The sequence below is a fragment of the Stegostoma tigrinum genome, chromosome 10 (genome assembly GCF_030684315.1).
Source record: "Stegostoma tigrinum isolate sSteTig4 chromosome 10, sSteTig4.hap1, whole genome shotgun sequence".
Classification (NCBI taxonomy): Eukaryota; Metazoa; Chordata; class Chondrichthyes; order Orectolobiformes; family Stegostomatidae; genus Stegostoma; species Stegostoma tigrinum.
Window position 1 is genome coordinate 25,121,633 of NC_081363.1, and position 20,535 is coordinate 25,142,167.

Below are 20,535 nucleotides of genomic sequence, written 5' to 3' on the forward strand. Positions count from 1 at the left end.
AAGGGCGTGACTATCCCAGGCAGTGGAGGCCTTCAGGTCACGACCTCCCTGTACATGGACGATGTCGCCGTCTTCTGCACTGATCGTCGGTCGGTGAGTAGACTGTTGGACATCTGCGGCCAGTTTGAACTGGCCTCGGGTGCCAAAGTCAATAGGGGTAAGAGCGAGGTCATGTTCTTCGGGAACTGGGACGACCGCTCCTTCATCCCATTCACCGTCAGGACAGACTACCTGAAGGTGCTGGGTGTTTGGTTTGGTGAAGCCGGGGCGTGCACTAAGACTTGGGAGGAGCGTATCACCAAATTGAAGCAGAAGCTGGGCAGGTGAACGCTGCAGTACCTCTCCATCGCGGGTCAGAACCTAGTTGTCAGGTGCAAGGGGCTTTCGGTACTGTTGTATGTGGCGCAGCCCTGGCCTATTCCCTGGACCTGCGCCGCTGCGGTCACCCGGGCTATCTTCCACTTCATTTGGGGGTCGAGGATGGACTGGGTCTGCAGGGACACCATGTACAAAGACCTGGAAAATGGGGGAAATGGCATACCGAACGCCACCCTCGCCCTGACGGCTACCTTTGTGTGCGGCTGCATCAAGCTGTGCTTAGATCCTCAGTACGCAAACACCAAGTGTCACTACTTATGAAGGTTCTACCTGTCCCCGGTGTTGCAAGGGATGGGCCTGGCCTCGTTGCCGCGGAACGCTCCGAGTAGTTGGACCGTTCCGTACCACCTGTCCTTCGTGGAGAAATTTTTGAAGGGAAACACCTTTGACCACAAGGCCATCAGGCAGTGGTCAGCACGTAGTATCCTCGGGACCCTCGGGAAAAGGAGAGGGTGGATCCCGTCGTGTGGTTCCCCACGCAGACTGCCAAAGTCATTTGGCAGAATGCCTCATCGCCAGAACTTTCAAACAAGCACGAGGACATTGCTTGGCTGGCGGTGAGAGGGGCTCTGCCAGTGAGATCCTTTATGCATGCCCAGAATCTCTGTACCACTGCACGCTGCCCTCGAGGTGGCTGTGGGGGGGACGAGACTGTCGATCACTTCCTTCTGGAGTGTGCCTATGCGCAGGAGGTCTGGAGAGGGATGCAGTGGTATTTATCGACGTTCATCCCGAGCAGCTCCGTGACGCGGGACTCCGTGCTCTACGGGCTGTTTCCCGGGACGCACGCCAAGACCAACATCAACTGCGCCTGGTGGACCATCAATGCGGTGAAAGACGCTCTTTGGTCTGCGCGCAACTTGCTGGTCTGCCAGCTGAAAGAACTGACCCCGACCGAATGTTGCAGATTGGCGCACTCCAAGGTCCAGGACTACGTGCTGAGGGACGCGCTAAAGCTTGGGGCAGCCGCCGCCAAGGCGCGGTGGGGAAAGACCACCGTATGAAACCCCTCGTCCAGAATAGAGAAAAGAACCCTGTCTGGTAACTGGGCCCAGCTGGTGCCTTCCCCAACTGGTCAGGGGGCGATCGGGGACTGTGTGAGGTGACGACTGCCGGAGTATTTTCTTTGCTTTGTTTTTTTTTTCTTCTTTGTTTTTTTTTTCCCTTTAGTTGGTGTACGTACCCCCTTGGTAACTCGGAGTGGCTTGCATGACTGGGTAGGTGTATAAACGTTTTATTTTTTGTACCTCTTATGAATAAAGTATAGTTTTTCAAATAAAAAAAAACGGGGTTGGTCAGTTTGGAGGGAGGGGCGGATGGGTGGGAGGGAAGATGGGCAGATCAAGGAGGCGGGGATTAATCTAGTAGGTAGGAAGTCAGGGTGGGGATTGATCAGTGAGGTGGGAGGAGTGGATTGGTGGGAGAAAAGGCGACAGGTCAAGGAGGCGCGGATGAACTGGCCTGGTTTTGGGATGAGGTTGGGAGTGGGAAGATTTTAAACCTTTTGAAGTACACATCGAGACCATTGGGCTGCAGGGTTCCCAAGCGAAATATGAAGTGCTGTTCCTGCAGCCTTTGGGTGGCATTGTTGTGGCATTGGAGGAGGCCCAGGATGGACGGTAGTCCAAGGAGTGGGAGGGCGAGTTGAAGTGGTTTGCAACTGGGAGGTGCAGTCATTTGAGGCGAACTGAGAATAAGTGTTCCATAAAATAAACCCAAGCCTCTGTTTGGTTTCCCGATGAAGAGGAGGCCACATCGGGAACAGTGGATACAATATGCCACATTAGCAGATGCGCAGGTGAACATTTGTTTGATGTAGAAGGTCTTCTTGGGGCCTGGGATGGCAGTGAGGGGGGTAGTTGCAGGGGCAGGTGTCGCACTTTCTGAGGTTGCAGGGGAAAGTGCCAGGGGTGGTGGGGCTAGTGGGAAGTGTGAAGCGGACGAGGGGGTCACGGAGAGTGTGGTCCCTCCAGAAGGCAGATAAGGGTGAGGAGGGAAATATATCCTTCCTACTGGAGTCAGATTGCAGGTGGCGGGAGTGCCAGAGGATGATGCGTTGAATCCGGAGTTTGGTGGGGAGATACATGAGGGCGAGGGGAATTCTGTTTTTGTTGTTATTGCAGGGAGGGTGTGTGAGGGCTGGGTTGTGGCAAACGTGAGAGAAGCAGTCGATGGCGCTTTCGGCTACTGAGGAGGGGATATTGCAGCCCTTGAAAAACGAGGACAGCTGGGATGTCCAGGAGTGGAATGCCTCATCTCGGACCAGTTGCAGCAGAGGCGGAGGAATTGGGAATAGGGGATCACATCCTTTCAGGAAGATGGGTGAGAGGAGGTGTATTCTCAGTAGCTGTATGAGTTGGTGGGCTTGAAATAGATATCAGTTTCCAGGTGGTCACCAGAGATGGAAACAGAGAGGTCCAGGAAGGAGAGCAAGGTATCAGAGATGGAACTTAAGGCTGGGGTGGAACGTGTTAGTAAAGTGGATGAACTGTTCAAGCTCTTTGGGGGAGCACAAAGCGGTGTCGAAGCAGTCATCAATATAACGGAGGAAGAGGTAGGGGATGGAGCCAGTGTAGCTGTGGAAGAGGGACTGTTCCAAGTATCCTAGAAAGAGGCAGGCATAGCTTGGGCCTATGCGGGTACCCATGACCACCCCCTTTGTCTATAGCAAGCCACTCTAAATAGGGGACTGATCTGAGAACTTTGCAGACAGCTGCCCTTTCCCTGTTGCAATAAAAGCAAAGTAATACAAATGTTGAAGATCTGAGACAATAGCACAAAAGTTTCTGAACAGGTCTGGCAGCATATGTGGAAAGCCAAACAAAGATAATACTTTTATCCAAAATTACTCTGAACTGAGGGAAACGTAAAAATAAATTATTACATGTTTTTGACAAAAGGGGGAGAAGAAGCAAATGGGAAAGATTGGGAGATGCCCAGAGCAAAAGACAGTCGGAAAGCTAATGGTGGTAGTGATGAGATCCTAATGAGATATCAGCGTAAATGTTGGGAATTAGTAACAGAAAAAAGGTCAGCCCTTCTGAGAGTAAATCCATGTAAACAATATACTGGGAGTGCAAGGAGATAATGGAAATGTAAACAAATGGAAGACAATTGTCTTGGTTGCAAGATGTTGAATGCAATAGTGAGCCTGAAAGCTGTAATATAAGTAACTGGAAACTTATGTCCCTTTCGCTTACTGTGGGACTTCATTGGAACACAGCAGAAGGCCTCAGACAGAAATGTTAGTGGGAGTGCATTGAAATGACAAGTGACTGGACGGTGAGGTTCATTTTTACAGACAGACAAGGGTATTGGCAACTAGAAATATTCACAGAGCCAAACAAATTCTGTGATTGTGAACAGGTGTCCTAATGATGAAACAGTTTGTAGATTTCCTTTTACTACCAGAACCATATCGCCATGAAGATCTGGATCATGTTTTCAAGCCTTGCAACATGTGATGTTCTGGTTGACGTTCACCTTTATCAACCTTTCGTTCCCTATCCTTTTAAGACTAGCAAACAAGAGAGAGAGTTCCTGCTGGGATACAATAACAAAAAGCAAATAGCCAACCAAAACTGGCAGAACTGTAACAGAAACTTATCAAAATTAAACTGCAATATCAATGATGTACCCTTCCTCCACTTTCTATTCTGAGTATTGGTCCTGTCTAACTATTGGTGATAAAGGATAGACCATTGATGAGTCTAATCAGAAAAGGCAACTGTGTCACATAAGGTAGTTTAATTTATGACAGCAGTAAGTACAGTTTACATTACTGGCCAGGTATTATTCCTATGAATTTTCTGGAGCTGTAATAATGTCTGATACCGTTTCCTCTTTATTTATTGACAGGATGAGGGTGTCACTGGTTAGGCAGTTTCAATGCCTATTCCTAATTGCCCAGAGGACAGTTAAGAGTCAACCACATTGCTGTGGGTCTGGAGTTACATGTAGGCGAGACCAGGTAAGGATGGCAAATTTCTTCCTTCAAAGACATTAGTGAACAAACTGGGCTTTTCCTGATAATCGACTCAGTGTCATCATTAGGTTCTTAATTCCAGATATTTATTTAATTTCCACCCTCTGCCGTAGCAGGATTTGAACCCAGGTCTCCAGAATGTTATCTGGATCCCTGGATTAACAATCCAGTGATAATACCACCAGGCCATCACCTTCCTATTCCTTTGAATACTCATTCAGAACACAATTGGCTCCACCCAAAAATACCACTTATGTGGTTACATAGGATCGATAGAGCTTAATGCAACATTAAGTCCTTCAGAGACATTATCATATACAACTGAAGATCTTCAACTCTCGGTTGAGACCTATGTGGAGTGGTGGCAAAGAAAGGTATAGTGACGCAGTGAGGATAAGAACCTCTGAGGCAATTTCAAAGGAAACGCGCCCATTGGCTTGGATGCAATTTTGTGCTTTTGCCTCATTGATGGGACCAATTTTCACCAAAGGATTATTGAGATTTTATTAAGCCAGCTAATCAATAAACATAAACTAACAGGCTTAGAACAGTACAATTTTGTGGTCAATTAATGTAAAAATAAACATCCATTACACGGTAGTGTATGATTCCATGGAATACTGATCTGCGCTTTGTAATGCTAATTGTATCATATTCAAAGATGTTTCATGGCACAAATCACGACTTATATTATTATGTTGCAAATTGCTGAAACAATGTGTGAATGCATGTTTTCAATTAACATCAGTTCAGCAGTTACTATTAAAAATGTTTTTTAAAAAACTGAGCACAGTGAGCAAGACTGAGCAAATAAAAAAGATAAAATTTGACAGATGGATCATAGCCTTTATGAGAAAATAATCCTTTTGTTTCACTTTGCTGGGGCATTTTAAAAATGTTGTTTTGATTTCTATTATATTAACAATTACGTATCTGAAAGGCAAAAAATGTTTGCTGGGGGTAGATTTCCATTTGCACAACCGAGTGTAGTGACACTGAGACAGACTTCAGAGAGGATAATGTAATGAGTAGGATTGCACTCTCATTAGAAAGCTTGCCCAATTTTGTGACCATTTAGTCAAATCAAGGGGAAATCTTACAGGCATTATTATAGGCATGCAGGACTTGCTTTCTATTTGTATATTTTTTCCACTGCACTACAGATTCATAATGTGACCACCATCTAACTTCAACTAAGTGATGTGAGCAGGTGAAATGATGTTTTTTATGTCTCATCAAATTTAATGACCTATAGAAGTGACAGCGCCTTAGAATCAGGAGAGCTACAAAATTAGCACACATCCCACTCCTGTCATTTTCAGGTCAGGCAGGTTAAGTTAAAATTACACTTATAATTGCTCAATCCTGCATAAGGTACACATGCTATTATTTTTAAAATTAGCTGCAAAATGAAGTTTCCTCCTTCAGCATCCATTGCATTCAGATGGAAACATTCCTTCCCAGATATTCAGGGGACTGTAAGACAAAAGACAGAAATGCTCTTTGATGAAGGATCGCTGTGAGTTGAATTTATGCTCCCTTTCGTGACATGGACAGTGTTTGGAAAATATAGCAAGCATAGAAAAATTAGAATCTCAAGGTCGAGGAAAAAATTCCAAGTTTGTAATTAAGGTTTTAACAATAAATTTAGAGTTGTCAAATAATGAAACACACTTTCCCATACTGTCGTTGTGTTGTCTGAGGTGCTGATCATTTCTTTGCCAACTTTACAAAATTACTGAAATCAGGCATAAAATCCTTCCTCATCCTCGTCCGCAGCACACAGCATGCTTTGGGTGCATTAAAAATTCTAACAGCTGACAGCAAAGTACTTTATTCTAACAGAGAAGAGACACTGAGGTATGCACCAAAGAATCACTTTGGTGTTGATGAGTCTTTTAAATTTTGCCTGCAGCATGTAATTTGCACCCTGCAGAAGCATGCTTCTTCGTGCAATGAAAAATTCATTCACTGAAAAACTAAATATACTGCCACCATTTATAACAAGTTGGCTAACATATTTCACTGGAGAGCAACAAACGCAAATGCTTGGATTTTAGACACGTCAAAAAAAAACTGCTTTAAACCAGAAGTTCTTCTACTTGTAATGGTGCTACTTATACAGGTTTCCTTCTTCAGCTTCCATTGAATTCAGATGGAAACATTCCTTCCTAGACATTCGGGGGTATATAAGACAGAAGATGAAAATGCTCTTTGATGAAGGAACACTGTGAGTTGACTGTTATCCTCTCTTTAGTGGCATGGATAATATTTGGAAAATATGACAAAAATTGAAAAATCAAAATCTTGATGTCCAGAAAAAGGCTCCAAGTTCGTAATTAAAGTTTTATCAGCAAGTTTAGATTCTCACTAATGAGTATCGTCTAACCTTGCTTCCATATATTCACGTTTCATTATTAGCTCAATCCATCTCACTTCTATGCGCCTCTCTGATCTCTCCTTCCCTGGAAAACTAATGGTCCCAATTTCCAAAGTGAAACTGACAGCAAATACCTGGTGGTAGCAGCTCGTTGCTTGCTTCTTGAGACCATCTGTCTTTACCACAAAGTTCCTGTAAGTTCCACAAACATCATCCAATCACCAGCCTCACCACATCATCATGGCTGCTCTCAGAACATCTCACAAGCCACTTCAATCCTGCAGGATAATAAAATGTGAGGCTGGATGAACACAGCAGGCCCAGCAGCATCTCAGGAGCTCCTGAGATGCTGCTGGGCCTGCTGTGTTCATCCAGCCTCACATTTTATTATCTTGGATTCTCCAGCATCTGCAGTTCCCATTATCACTCACTCAATCCTGCAGGATTCCATTTTGAAGTTCAGGACACTCTGTTTTGCATACTTCTGTGAATTGCATTACACAAAGAGTCACATATATGTCTGATCCATCTACTAAGATTCTTAGCTTTATTTCTTACTGTGTACTCACTTTGGACTTACAGTCTCTCTGGCTCATATCAATTTTCAGAACATAGGGAGAGGCAGGCAGCTGTTCACAGCCAAGAGCAATGAACAGTCAAAGGGAGGACATGTTGCTGAATGATACCATTCTATATCAATATCATATCTGCAGCATGTGCCAGCAGCTTACACAACAGACTCACTGCCTGTGCATCAAATAAATGACCACTCTTAAAAATGAAATGGAAACCAGCCTTTAGTGGGGGCACCTGTTCTATTGTCAGTCAGTGGTAATGCTATCGTCATAAAGAGGCTCACCTGACTCCAACTGAGGGGGTCCAGCACAATCAATCCTACAGGACAACTGTCATCAGTCCAAGGATTACAGCCAAGTGAGTTGGAGTGCAGTGGACACATAAAACCAGGGTGAGTGCGGAAATTTCCCACAATGAGACTAAGGGAGGGATTGAATGCCAATGGATGTAAGAGTGGTTAGTGGTGATGCAGAAGAAGTGGCGAAGATTCTCCAGTCAGTGAGTTGGAAGTGCATTGTTCAGGACGGGCTAATAGTTTGGAGGGATGAGGTAGGTAAGAGCCATTGAATGGACAGCTGGTATTTAAGTACAGGGCCAAATATTGCAAAGTCCCAGGAACAGCAAGTACTTCTGCATCTTCTGCCGCACATTTCCACAAGATGGCTATCATAGAAACCAAGTACATAATTAATGAGATGAAGAGCAGAAGACTTTTTTGAGAATATTTGGCAAAGGCCATGGCAGACTACCAGTCTTAAGTGCTCCACCATTCAAGAAGTTCATGACTTATCTGATAAACCTCAACTCGTCTTTCCTGCCTTTTCCCCATAATCCTTGAGTCACTGACTGATTAAAAATCTGTCTCTCTCAGCTTTGAATATATTTGCTGCAGTCAAGAATTTCACAGATTCACTACGCTCTTTGAAGAAATTCCTCCTTAAATAGGTGAACCCATATTCTGAGATTATGCTCTCTGTTCCTAGACTTTATTACAAGCAGCAACAGCCATTCTGCATCTACCCTGTCAAGCCCTGAACAATATCATATGTTTCATTACTGTTGCCTCTCATTCTTCTAGATTCAAATGAGAGCTGGCCCAACCAATTTAAGATAACAAAGTGTAGAGCTGGATGAACACAGCAGGCCAAGCAGCATCAGAGGAGCAGGAAGGCTGACACAAGGGTCTGGGCCCAAACGTCAGCCTTCCTGCTCCTCTGATGCTGCTTGGCCTGCTGTGTTCATCCAGCTCTACACCTTATCATTTCAGATTCTCCAGCATCTGCAGTTCCTACTACCTCCTGACCAATTTAACCTGTCTCTCCAGACCTGGTATCAGCCTAGTGGACCTATTCTGAACAGTCTCCAATGCCAGCATATCTTTGCTTAGATCAAGTGTCTAAAACTATTCACAGTATTCCAACTGTGGTCTGACCAGTGTCTTGTATGAATTAATCAAAACCTACATAAATTTTATACTCCATTCCAGTTGTCTTCCTTATTACCCACTGAATTTGGATGCTAGCGTTTTGTGATCATGGACAAAGACTCCCAAATCCCTCTGAGTCCATGAATCTCGTTTGAAAAAGCATTTTGAGAAAAAAAATGTGGAAAATTCAGTTGATGTGCTTGACATTACTTGGGCCAATCATGGCTCCCGTATATTGAATAATTTTAAGCACTACATTGATTTCCTGCCTTTTGCAACATTGTGCCATGCCACAATGTTTCATAATAATTTAAGTACCCTTAAAGTGGTGTCATATTATTGAGGTGCAGCAGAACATGGCAAACAATTTGCACCGAGCTGCGCAATAAAAGACCAGATAATTTTGAGTGGAGTTGTTCTCTCAGAAATGAATGTTGGTCAGGAATTCTGGAGCTCCTGCTCTTTGAGTGCTGGAATGGGAACTGTGGCCTCCAGCCATGTGGTTAGACAGAACCTTGCTTGCACCTCCAATGGTACAGCACTCCTTCAAACTGCACTGAGACATTAACTTACATTATGTCCTCAATTGGTGCTTTTGTGCTCAGAGTACAGCAGAATTTAATCCAAAGTCACTACATGTATCAGGCTTGCTCTTTCTGGTTTGCAGCACATTGCTGTTTATAGATACTTGTAAAAAGGTGTCACTTGCATTTGTCTCCATACTAGAACTTGTAATTCACTTCATATGAATTACTTCTGCGATGTTTCTTAGAGACTTCATAAAGTGTTATGTAACTGTAACTATCATCTTCCTTAAAAGAGAGGATCACACCTATCCTCTTTATATTTTTAATGAATCGTGAAAGAATGACTAACAAGCAGAAGTTAAATTGTTATTAATCTGTTTCTTCTGTTTGAATATGGCTGCACTCAAATGTTAGTCAAGCAGCTTATATGGTTTCTAGTTAAGCATTTCTAAACTGAATCAGTGACACAGTTTAATCTACAAGTTCAATAACAGCACAAATAAAATAGAGCAACGAGGTGAACTAAATGACACTAAGCATAATCAACACTAAAAACCTATCACACACTGGCTGTCCTTCACTCGCCAATGAAATAAAGAATTTACCTGCAATTTTCAGTTCAAAAATGTATGTGTAAAAAAAAGCGGCCGAGAGAATGAATCACCTGATTTATCAGCATTTGTCAACAGATGAAGTTGGATCAGGCCACAACAGCAATTGCTAGGGAACATCATGCTATGGACCTTTCTCATTTAGCAATGTGAATAAGATTATTCTGTTTCTGCCTTCAACAGAGAGAGAAAAGGAAGAGTGGTGTCAAGAAGACACATTTCTTCTTTATGCTATATCCACTAGGAATCAAATGGATGATTCATGACTGAATCAAGAAACTGAGCAACCACCATTGGCACAGTCAGATAAAGTAGTGCTTTGTTGCTTGCAGAGGCTGTGACATAATGTTGGTGTTTTTAAGTATTCAATAGGATTCAGTGTCCAACTTAGGGTAAGTACGGGGTAAGTAAGCATTTAGAAGTTCATATCATTAGTGGGCTCCGTTTTTAATTAAAATCGATACTTTTTTGAGGGGTCACTGCATTAACTAACTTAACTCTCAAGTTTATTCACTAAATCTTCTGCCTCTTATGTCTACTTCCTTCTTTTAAAACAATCTATATTTTCGTAATATTTGCTTTTTTGTCTCAATGCCAAATTTTATCTGATGAACCTCTAGGGTTAAAGGAGCTATTTAAATGAATACCATGGCTTGTTATTGAGTATGACAGGTTGATGGACTTTCTGTTAAATTGTACTGGTTCATCCAATGCAATTTTCCTAGAATTGGAAGAAACCAGAGATTGCAGAAGATTGCAGAATTTTAAGCAAATGTTGTATTCAACAAAATTTATCTCTCCAACAAGTTTGCACTCGTATTGAAATGATTATACTGGAAGCTAGTATCCCCCGTCAAAATCACACTTGCTCCAACTTTAATCAATCACCATTGGGAGTTTCCTTTCAATGCTCTCATTTGCAGGCTAAGCTCATTCTGATAAGTGCAACAACAACACTCAGTGAGTTCAAAAGATTTCAAAAATCTTTTATTTTAATTCACAAAAAAACTATTGTACCACCGAATGACTAGTAAGTTATCCATATATTTTATCAACTCAAATTTCTTGTAAATTAAAGCTGAATTTTACCAATTCTTACCAAAGTGTTTGTTTGGTGAGATTTATGGTGAGTGGTATTTATGGTGTGTCATTCAACTGTCATTATTGAGGACATAGCCAGAAAGGGAAGTGGACTCCTTTCTTTACCAACAGGGATGTGGAGATGCCAGTTGATACAGATGGTGATAAAAGGGCATCTCAGGATGGCTCATCATATATTATGAGAGACTTCACTTGACACCACTTGGGTATTATATGCTGCTTGATGCCCTAAAAGCCACCTAACATTAACAGCATGTGATGTTACAGCCCCGTGCTAATTGCTACTTTCTCCCGAATGGTGAGGAAGACCTATACTTTAAGGCAAGTACCTGAAGATACCAAGCATACAACTATATAGAAACCATTTATTCAGCAAAAAGAAACTACAATGAACCCAAAAAGAGCCAGGTCCAAAGCACTGTGGTGTGACTGAAGGCTCATTGTTATTTAATCAACAGGAAGTTACATGATGAAAGGAAATCCAAATCCAGCTCATTCATCCTGCAACTGGGCTTAGAGACGCTCTATCTGGCTTCTTGCACTCAACAGTGCACAGGTCTATCATGGTTCATCCTCAGAGAGCTCTAGTCACCCCAGCATCTCGTCTACAATCAAGACATCTTCCCTTTGTTTTCTCCAGTTGGAATGGGCACTGCATACCACGTCCTTTCTGGACAACACTGCAAGGCCCCACCAAAGCAGTCCAGGCATCAAAAGTTTGTTCCCATGAGGTCATGATCTATTCCACCATGACGTTGTACTTCTGGTCTGTTTCAATTAGAGCAGCTTTTGTACCCCAGCAGCCATCCCTGTATGGCCAAAGACCTTGGAATTAGATGAGAACAAGTGAGTTCTCTGATATTTTAGAGTCATTATACTCCCAAGTTTGCTGATGCACACCTCCAAAATTTGACATTGCTGGTCACACATTATGTGATTATTGATGAAGTGGAAGCCGTTTCTGTTGATGAACTCTTGAGGTTGATCACAGGGCACTCTCAAAGCAATGTGGGTGTTATCTGTAGTGTTCTGTAGCTGGTGAGTGCCAACAATGGTAGAGAAGCCTACTGACTGTGCACCAGAGCTATGGCCTAGAGAAAATAACATCAGTTACATTCCAAGTGCATTTATAGGGGGTAGGTGGGAACAGGTTGAGGACTGGAAGATGCCATACAAGTCTCCAGTTGTCCCTTGGACCTAATAATCTGCAGAATGTCGGAAATAGAACAGCATAACAATACCAGTATCCATGAGCCTTTACATCAATTGCTATGAGAACCAATGTTATGACCCAGTATGTTATGGAGGATTCACAAATGTGAATGTTATGTAGGATTCAGGCAAGTACCTGAAGATACCAAGCATACAACTATATAGAAACCATTTGTTCAGCAAAAAGAAACTCCAACGAGTTCAAAAAGAGCCAGGTGTAAAGTTTGCAAGGTTTGAGCTGCACATCCTAATCTGTGAGTTACCAACTCCACCTGAAAAGAACAATGATCATCATTCTTCGCGTTCCCAGTTGTGTCACTGTCCCTCTGTCCCCAACGACCTTTCTACCTCCCTGCCCCATCTTTTCCATCCAGTCCCTTTTTATTACTGTTAATGTTCCCAATTCATTCCCAAGCCCTTGACTTTGCAAATTGCTATGCCCTTTTGTGCCATAAACTCTGCACTCTCGTCTTGTTCGGGTCATGGTGATTGTGGCTTGTGAAAAAACCCTCAATCCCACCCTACATCTTCCTCCCCCTCCTATGATCTACAAAATTCTTTTCTATCTGAATTGCCCCTTTCACTATCATCATTCACTCAATGATCAAGTCCAATGAAACCCAGATTCAGACTTCAGCTTCCCACTTTCCGAAAGACATAATAGACAACCATCTGTTGAGCCCACCAACAATTAATACCCAAACCCCAGGAATACCAATGTCACATTCCCTGAACTGACCTAGAACTGAGAAGACCCCAGCCCCCAGACAGGTGTCTCTACAGTACACTGCCTGACAGACCTGTGATTTTCAGATCAGTTGTGTCTGATCTGTAAGGCTGAGAGTGACCCAATCCACAGATGCAAGGACTCTGACCCCTGGATTCTAGACCAGACTGAGATTGGGTGAACATCTTGACTGACCATGGTGACACCTCCTAACTGATCATTGGACTCTTATATTCTAGTAAGGACTATTCCTCTTTGACCTTAAGACATGGCTGTTTTCGTACATGGGATTGGTTAGGTTAGTTGGCTGGAAAACTGGTTTGTCATGTAGTGTAATACCAACAGCGTAGGTTCAATTCACAATCCATGAAGGTTCCAGCTTTTCAATCTTGCCCTTCTCCTGAGGTGTGATAACCCTCATAACAAACTTAGCTCTAATGAGAGAGCAGCACTATGGTCCTCTGTGACTATGGCATCTTTACTTGTTTGACGCACTTCCAGTGTGTTTGCTGCATACACTGCTGGCACATGCTGCAGGTGTGGCATTGGCATAGCACACTGCTGTACAAGTTGATGACAAACTGCCTGCTTCTCTACCTGTGCTAAATGCCAGTGCAGACCACAAAGCCTCTAAGTTAAAGCGGTAGAGTCTGTAGACTAAAAAGCAATCCAAACTAAAGACGCTGGTGACCTCTAAGTCAGCGCAAAGCGAGTGAGTGCCAGGACAGTCATAAGATGCTTTGATTGTTGATGCATGCGTGTTACTGCATACAAAAACAGCCCGATAGAAGCATGGAAATCATCATTGACCCTGAGCTCCAACGTGAAGGGCTGAAGCGGCAAGACAGTTGCTCTGAGAGCTGGTATGATGATGTGTACGGCCAGTTGCTTATGACACTCATTTGTACCATGAAAGAGTGTAAGAGGATGAGCCATGGAACATTCAGATAAATGCTGGTGATGGGTGGGTGAATGGCTATTACCAGGGTAATCTTCTGGACTTTCATGTCAGGGAGTTACCCCAACTAGTTTCTCAGAAACAGAGGGGAGCACAGGAAACTGCATAGAAATGAAGTAGATTATCTAATTTTGAGCCACAAGTTCATAGCATTTAGACAATTATGGCTCGTAAGAAAGATTTAGAAGTTAAAGCTTAAATTTAGCCTTTAGGGAAAAATTGAAAAGAAAATTCCTAATATTAGGAAACTAATTTTTTTCATTCTCATTATATTTTACCAAATTTTTCACTTTTAGATGATTGTATAATGTTGGGGGTGGAGGTTAGATAGACCTTAGGATTTGGGCAAAGTTTGGCACAACATTGTGGGCTGAAGGTCCTGTACTGTTCTAGGTTCTACGCCTGTGTTCTAACACTGGGCACATCGGTCAAGATGGTGAGCAATGTGCATTAGTATCAGTGATAATGGGAACTCCAGATGCTGGAGAATTCCAAGATAATAAAATGTGAGGCTGGATGAACACAGCAGGCCAAGCAGCATCTCAGGAGCACAAAAGCTGACGTTTCGGGCCTAGACCCTTCATCAGACAGGGGGATGGAGAGAGGGTTCTGGAATAAATAGGGAGAGAGGGGGAGGCGGACTGAAGATGGAGAGAAAAGAAGATAGGTGGAGAGGAGAGTATATGTGGGGAGGTATGGAGGGGATAGGTCAGTCCAGGGAAGACGGACAGGTCAAGGAGGTGGGATGAGGTTAGTAGGTAGCTGGGGGTGCGGCTTGGGGTGGGAGGAAGGGATGGGTGAGAGGAAGAACAGGTTAGGGAGGCAGAGACAGGTTGGACTGGTTTTGGGATGCAGTGGGTGGAGGGGAAGAGCTGGGCTGGATGTGTGGTGCAGTGGGGGGAGGGGACGAACTGGGCTGGTTTTGGGATGCGGTGGGGGAAGGGGAGATTTTGAAGCTGGTGAAGTCTACATTGATACCATTGGGCTGCAGGGTTCCCAAGCGGAATATGAGTTGCTGTTCCTACAACCTTCGGGTGGCATCATTGTGGCACTGCAGGAGGCCCATGATGGACATGTCATCTAAAGAATGGGACGGGGAGTGGAAATGGTTTGCGACTGGGAGGTGCAGTTGTTTATTGCGAACCGAGCGGAGGTGTTCTGCAAAGTGGTCTCCAAGCCTCCGCTTGGTTTCCCCAATGTAGAGGAAGCCACACCGGGTACAGTGGATGCAGTATACCACATTGGCAGATGTGCAGGTGAACCTCTGCTTAACGTGGAAAGTCATCTTGGGGCCTGGGATAGGGGTGAGGGAGGAGGTGTCGGGGCAAGTGTAGCATTTCCTGCGGTTGCAGGGGAAGGTGCCGGGTGTGGTGGGGTTGGAGGGCAGTGTGGAGCGAACAAGGGAGTCACGGAGAGAGTGGTCTCTCCGGAAAGCAGACAGGGGTGGGGATGGAAAAATGTCTTGGGTGGTGGGGTCGGATTGTAGATGGCGGAAGTGTCGGAGGATGGTGCGTTGTATCTGGAGGTTGGTGGGGTGGTGTGTGAGAACGAGGGGGATCCTCTTTGGGCGGTTGTGGCGGGGGCGGGCTGTGTGGGATGTGTTGCGGGAAATGCGAGAGCTGCTGTCAAGGGCGCTCTCGACCACTGTGGGGGGAAAGTTGTGGTCCTTGAAGAACTTGGACATCTGGGATGTGCGGGAGTGGAATGCCTCATCGTGGGAACAGATGCGGCGGAGGCGGAGGAATTGGGAATAGGGGATGGAATTTTTGCAGGAGGGTGGGTGGGAGGAGGTGTATTCTAGGTAGCTGTGCGAGTCGGTGGGCTTGAAATGGACATCAGTTACAAGCTGGTTGCCTGAGATGGAGACTGAGAGATCCAGGAAGGCGAGGGATGTGCTGGAGATGGCCCAGGTGAACTGAAGGTTGAGGTGAAAGGTGTTGGTGAAGTGGATGAACTGTTCGAGCTCCTCTGGGGAGCAAGAAGCGGTGCCGATACAGTCATCAATGTAACGGAGGAAGAGGTGGGGTTTGGGGCCTGTGTAGGTGCGGAAGAGGGACTGTTCCACGTAACCTACTAAGAGGCAGGCATAGCTGGGGCCCATACAGGTGCCCATGGCCACCCCCTTAGTCTGTAGGAAGTGGGAGGAATCGAAAGAGAAGTTGTTGAGGGTGAGGACGAGTTCGGCGAGGCGGATGAGGGTGTCGGTGGAGGGTGACTGGTCGAGCCTGCAGGACAGGAAGAAGCAGAGGGCCTTGAGGCCATCTGCATGCGGAATGCAGGTGTATAGGGACTTGACGTCCATGGTGAAAATGAGGTGTTGGGGGCCAGGGAATTGCAAGTCCTGGAGGAGGTGGAGGGCGTGGGTGGTGTCACAGACGTACGTAGGGAGTTCCTGGACCAAAGGGGAGAAAATGGAGTCCAGATAGGTGGAGATGAGTTCGGTGGGGCAGGAGCAGGCTGAGACGATGGGTCGACCAGGGCAGGCAGGTTTGTGGAATTTGGGAAGGAGATAGAAACGGGCCTTGCCGGGTTGTGGAACAATGAGGTTGGAAGCTGTGGGTGGGAGGTCCCCTGAGTTGATGAGGTCATGGATGGGTTGGGAGATGATGGTTTGGTGCTCGGGTGGTGGGGTCATGATCAAGGGGGGGGCGGTAGGAGGTGGTGTCGGAGAGTTGGCGTTTAGCCTTGGCGATGTAGCGGTCAGTGCGCCATACTACCACTGCGCCACCCTTGTCTGTGGGTTTGATGGTGAGGTTGGGGTTGGAGCAGAGGGAGCGGAGGGCTGCCCGTTCTGCGAGGGAGAGGTTGGAGTGGGTGAGAGGGGTGGAGAAGTTGAGGCGGTTAATGTCTCGATGGCAGTTAGAGATGAAGAGGTCGAGGGAAGGTAGGAGACCTGGGGGTGGTGTCCAGGAGGAGGACTTGTGTTGGAAGCGGGTGAAGGGGTCAGTGGAGGGAGGGTTAGGTTCCCGGTTGAAGAAGTAGGCGTGAGGCGAAGGCGGCAGAAAAACTGTTCTATGTCCAATCATGACTGGTATTCGTTGATGTGTGCCTTGGGGACCGCTTTGCAGAACACCTCCGCTCGGTTCGCAATAAACAACTGCACCTCCCAGTCGCAAACCATTTCCACTCCCCATCCCATTCTTTAGATGACATGTCCATCATGGGCCTCCTGCAGTGCCACAATGATGCCACCTGAAGGTTGCAGGAACAGCAACTCATATTCCGCTTGGGAACCCTGCAGCCCAATGGTATCAATGTGGACTTCACCAGCTTCAAAATCTCCCCTTCCCCCACCGCATCCCAAAACCAGCCCAGTTCTTCCCCTCCCCCAACTGCATCCCAAAACCCTAACCTGTTCTTCCTCTTACCCATCCCTTCCTCCCACCCCAAGCCGCACCCCCATCTACCTACTAACCTCATCCCACCTCCTTGACCTGTCCGTCTTCCCTGGACTGACCTACCCCCTCCCTACCTCCCCACCTATACTCTCCTCTCCACCTATCATCTTTTCTCTCCATCTTCAGTCCGCCTCCCCCTCTCTCCCTATTTATTCCAGTTCCCTCTCCCCATCCCCCTCTCTGATGAAGGGTCTAGGCCCGAAACGTCAGCTTTTGTGCTCCTGAGATGCTGCTTGGCCTGCTGTGTTCATCCAGCCTCACATTTTATTATTTTGCATTAGTATCAGATTCCTTATTTGTGACACTAATATTAAACATGGGTTCATTACAGTGTCAATCAAACTGAATCCAGATGTTGTACTTAAATTTATTAAGGAATATATTTAAAGTGAGAACTTACAGATTTGTGACTAGATTACTCATTCCACCCAAAGTGGAACTCAGCCCCAAAATCTAACACATTGTGCTGGTCGTTTTCAATGCTATAGAGTAGGGTTTCAGGAATTCACCATGTACATGCTAAAGAAAGCCTTGCTTTCGTAGCCTTCTCACACAATTTCCAGGGACTGGAACAGTATCTGTTGGATGGGGCTGTGAAGCTACCTGAGGCCAAACCGTGCTTTAAGAATCAATGGGCTTTGAAATAACTTCCCTTTTGTATGCATAGTGCTCTATTCTAGTCTAACTCCCTCAAAGCCAGCAGTGTGTAGAACCTCTGACATTCCTGTTTATATCTGTCAGCCCGGACTCCCTGATTGGTTAACAGCCCCAATCATGGAAATCATATTATGAGATCCACCTGCCTGACCTCACAACAATCTCTACAGCTTTCATCCTCATTGATGATTTTCTCAGCTACTTCAATAGTGCCAAATACCCTGAAATCTTTGTTCAGCTTTATGCAATCCTTGTACCACTGTTTCTGTCTTTCCTGCATTTTGCTTTTTTTTCAACATTGTACTTCAGTCAGTGTCAATAGTTGCAAATAGAATAAGGTAAAGGACAGTAAATCTTGCTTTGGCTTCACTTTCATCAACAGATTATTGATAAATAGTATGATTGTGTGAAGTATTGTTAAAATGGAGGAAACATATACATATATAGAAATATAAACATAAATTTATTACGAATGCCAGGAAACAATTGAGAAACATTTAGAGTGGTGTCGTTTTAGGCTTTTGTTTTGTCAAAAATCCTCTTAATATTGTAAAACATGGATTTTAAAAATACAATGACCAAATGAGTATAATTTTATTGGATAAATTAACTCCTGATCATGTATTAATTTTCTGGTGTAAGTATCCGAATATTTCACACATCTGAATTTTTTCTGTTGTGTTAGATATGCACTTTTCAGTTAAACTTGGAGGATGTATTATTGTTGGAAATAAAACACTGACATTTAAAAATCTGGGAACACTGACAGTTCTGTAAAATGGAAACATTCCATCCATCACAATTTATCAAGAAAATTAAGAACAACTTAAACCATGTGGTATACAGTTTACAGTTCTATAATTGGACTCGCAAAAGGTTTTGGCATGTGACTATAGACTTCTAAGTCTTTCTGCAATACAATCAAGTGAATTACTTTTTATTGATACATACTGGTGATCACGAATTCAGCTGCTCAGTGTTTTGCTGCCATCTACAGGTAACAACTTACCAAGGAGGTCAGATATTAATGCTAATTCAGCAGTTAGGATTTCAATCAGACAACTTGACTTTGACATGATTTGCGGGTTTATTTAATCTCATTTCCAAGTTTGATTACATGAAGCAGAAAGGGATCACATTGACTCTAGCTTGTCGGCAGTTCCCCTTTACGCTTCTGTTTGGCGTAAGTCAGCTCAGAGAAAATAGTTAAATGAAAGACAACGTGATGTTTCTCCATTCACCTATTGTTCATGAGACACACTATAGGTCTTGTAACTAAACGTGGCATGAATTTGATATCAAATATGATGTGAAAACAGTAAAAGTCAGGCTACAATGCAAAGAACAAACAGAGTACAATCTCAATATTTTTCTAATGCTGGCAAATTAAGGCAAGTTTCTCCTATTGAATGAATTACCCCTCAACATTTGTTGGCCATGCATTTAAAGCTCCATTATTGCAAATTTTCATTGCATTGAAGTTGTACTCAATACAACTGACATGATTAATTTGTAACAGACAACATGACAGGCATTATCCACGGTGAAACTATTGCTTGTTTCAATGGTAAACTGATAGAAGTCATAAAATTGGCCATTTTACAAAACACATACAATTAAAAAGTGCTTGCCGCATTTGATGATGGGAAATATAAAATGGGTCAATAAAAACATTGATTTCAGTTTCGATAAGAGTCAGTTAGCTATTTTTTGATGATATATACTGGAGAAATAGACTTCATAAAGTTTGATTTTTACAGCAAAGGTAAGAATGCAGCTTCCAACATGAAGCATTTGTAAGCAGAAAATTGTAGACCTACAATATGTGCAATTAAATGAGTAAAGGCAGTTGTTGTCTAGGTCACACAGATCTTCCACAATTTTTAGTTCATCATTATCTCATTTGGAAATACATGTCATTAAAATACGCATAAGGACTAGCAGATTCAGCATATTCACCCAAAAGCTATTATATTCAGGGAAAAAAAGTAGCACCTGCCATTCTAAGTTGAGTTCATTTGTTTTAATGCAGTTGCAAGTTTTTATTATTCATAAACAAACTCGCTGGCCCTGAAAGTTAAATTTTCAAAGTGCAAAGCATAATTCTACTAATTTTAGTTACAGTCGAAGAAATTGAAAATAAACAAAATAGTATTCTTTTGGTCTTTTTCTGTCTCTTCTCTCACTATGTTAATCATTTCCTTCCTAATTTATTCATTTTGTAATCTGTACATGATTTTGCATTTACGTAACTATTCTAACAAATGCCTCCTGGTTCACCTCTGTGGTTCAGGAAGAACGTGCAAATCAATTGGTAATGAAATACATAATTTCCCTTAGTTCTTCATTAGAGTGCACCAAGCTGAAATGGACTTCTAATCAGTGCAAAACAAAGCAACAGTTATTAGAGAGACAGTTGATGAGTGTAAGTGTGATGAACAGTTGGTGTCAATGTTGGTGCTGACCATATCAAAACCTGACCATTAATTGTTCTTCATTTTGCACAAAATGCTCATTCTGGTACGTATGTTGAATTCCAATTACATTAAATATCTCCGATATTATTGTCTACGGATTGAACCAAGTTATGCTGATATAC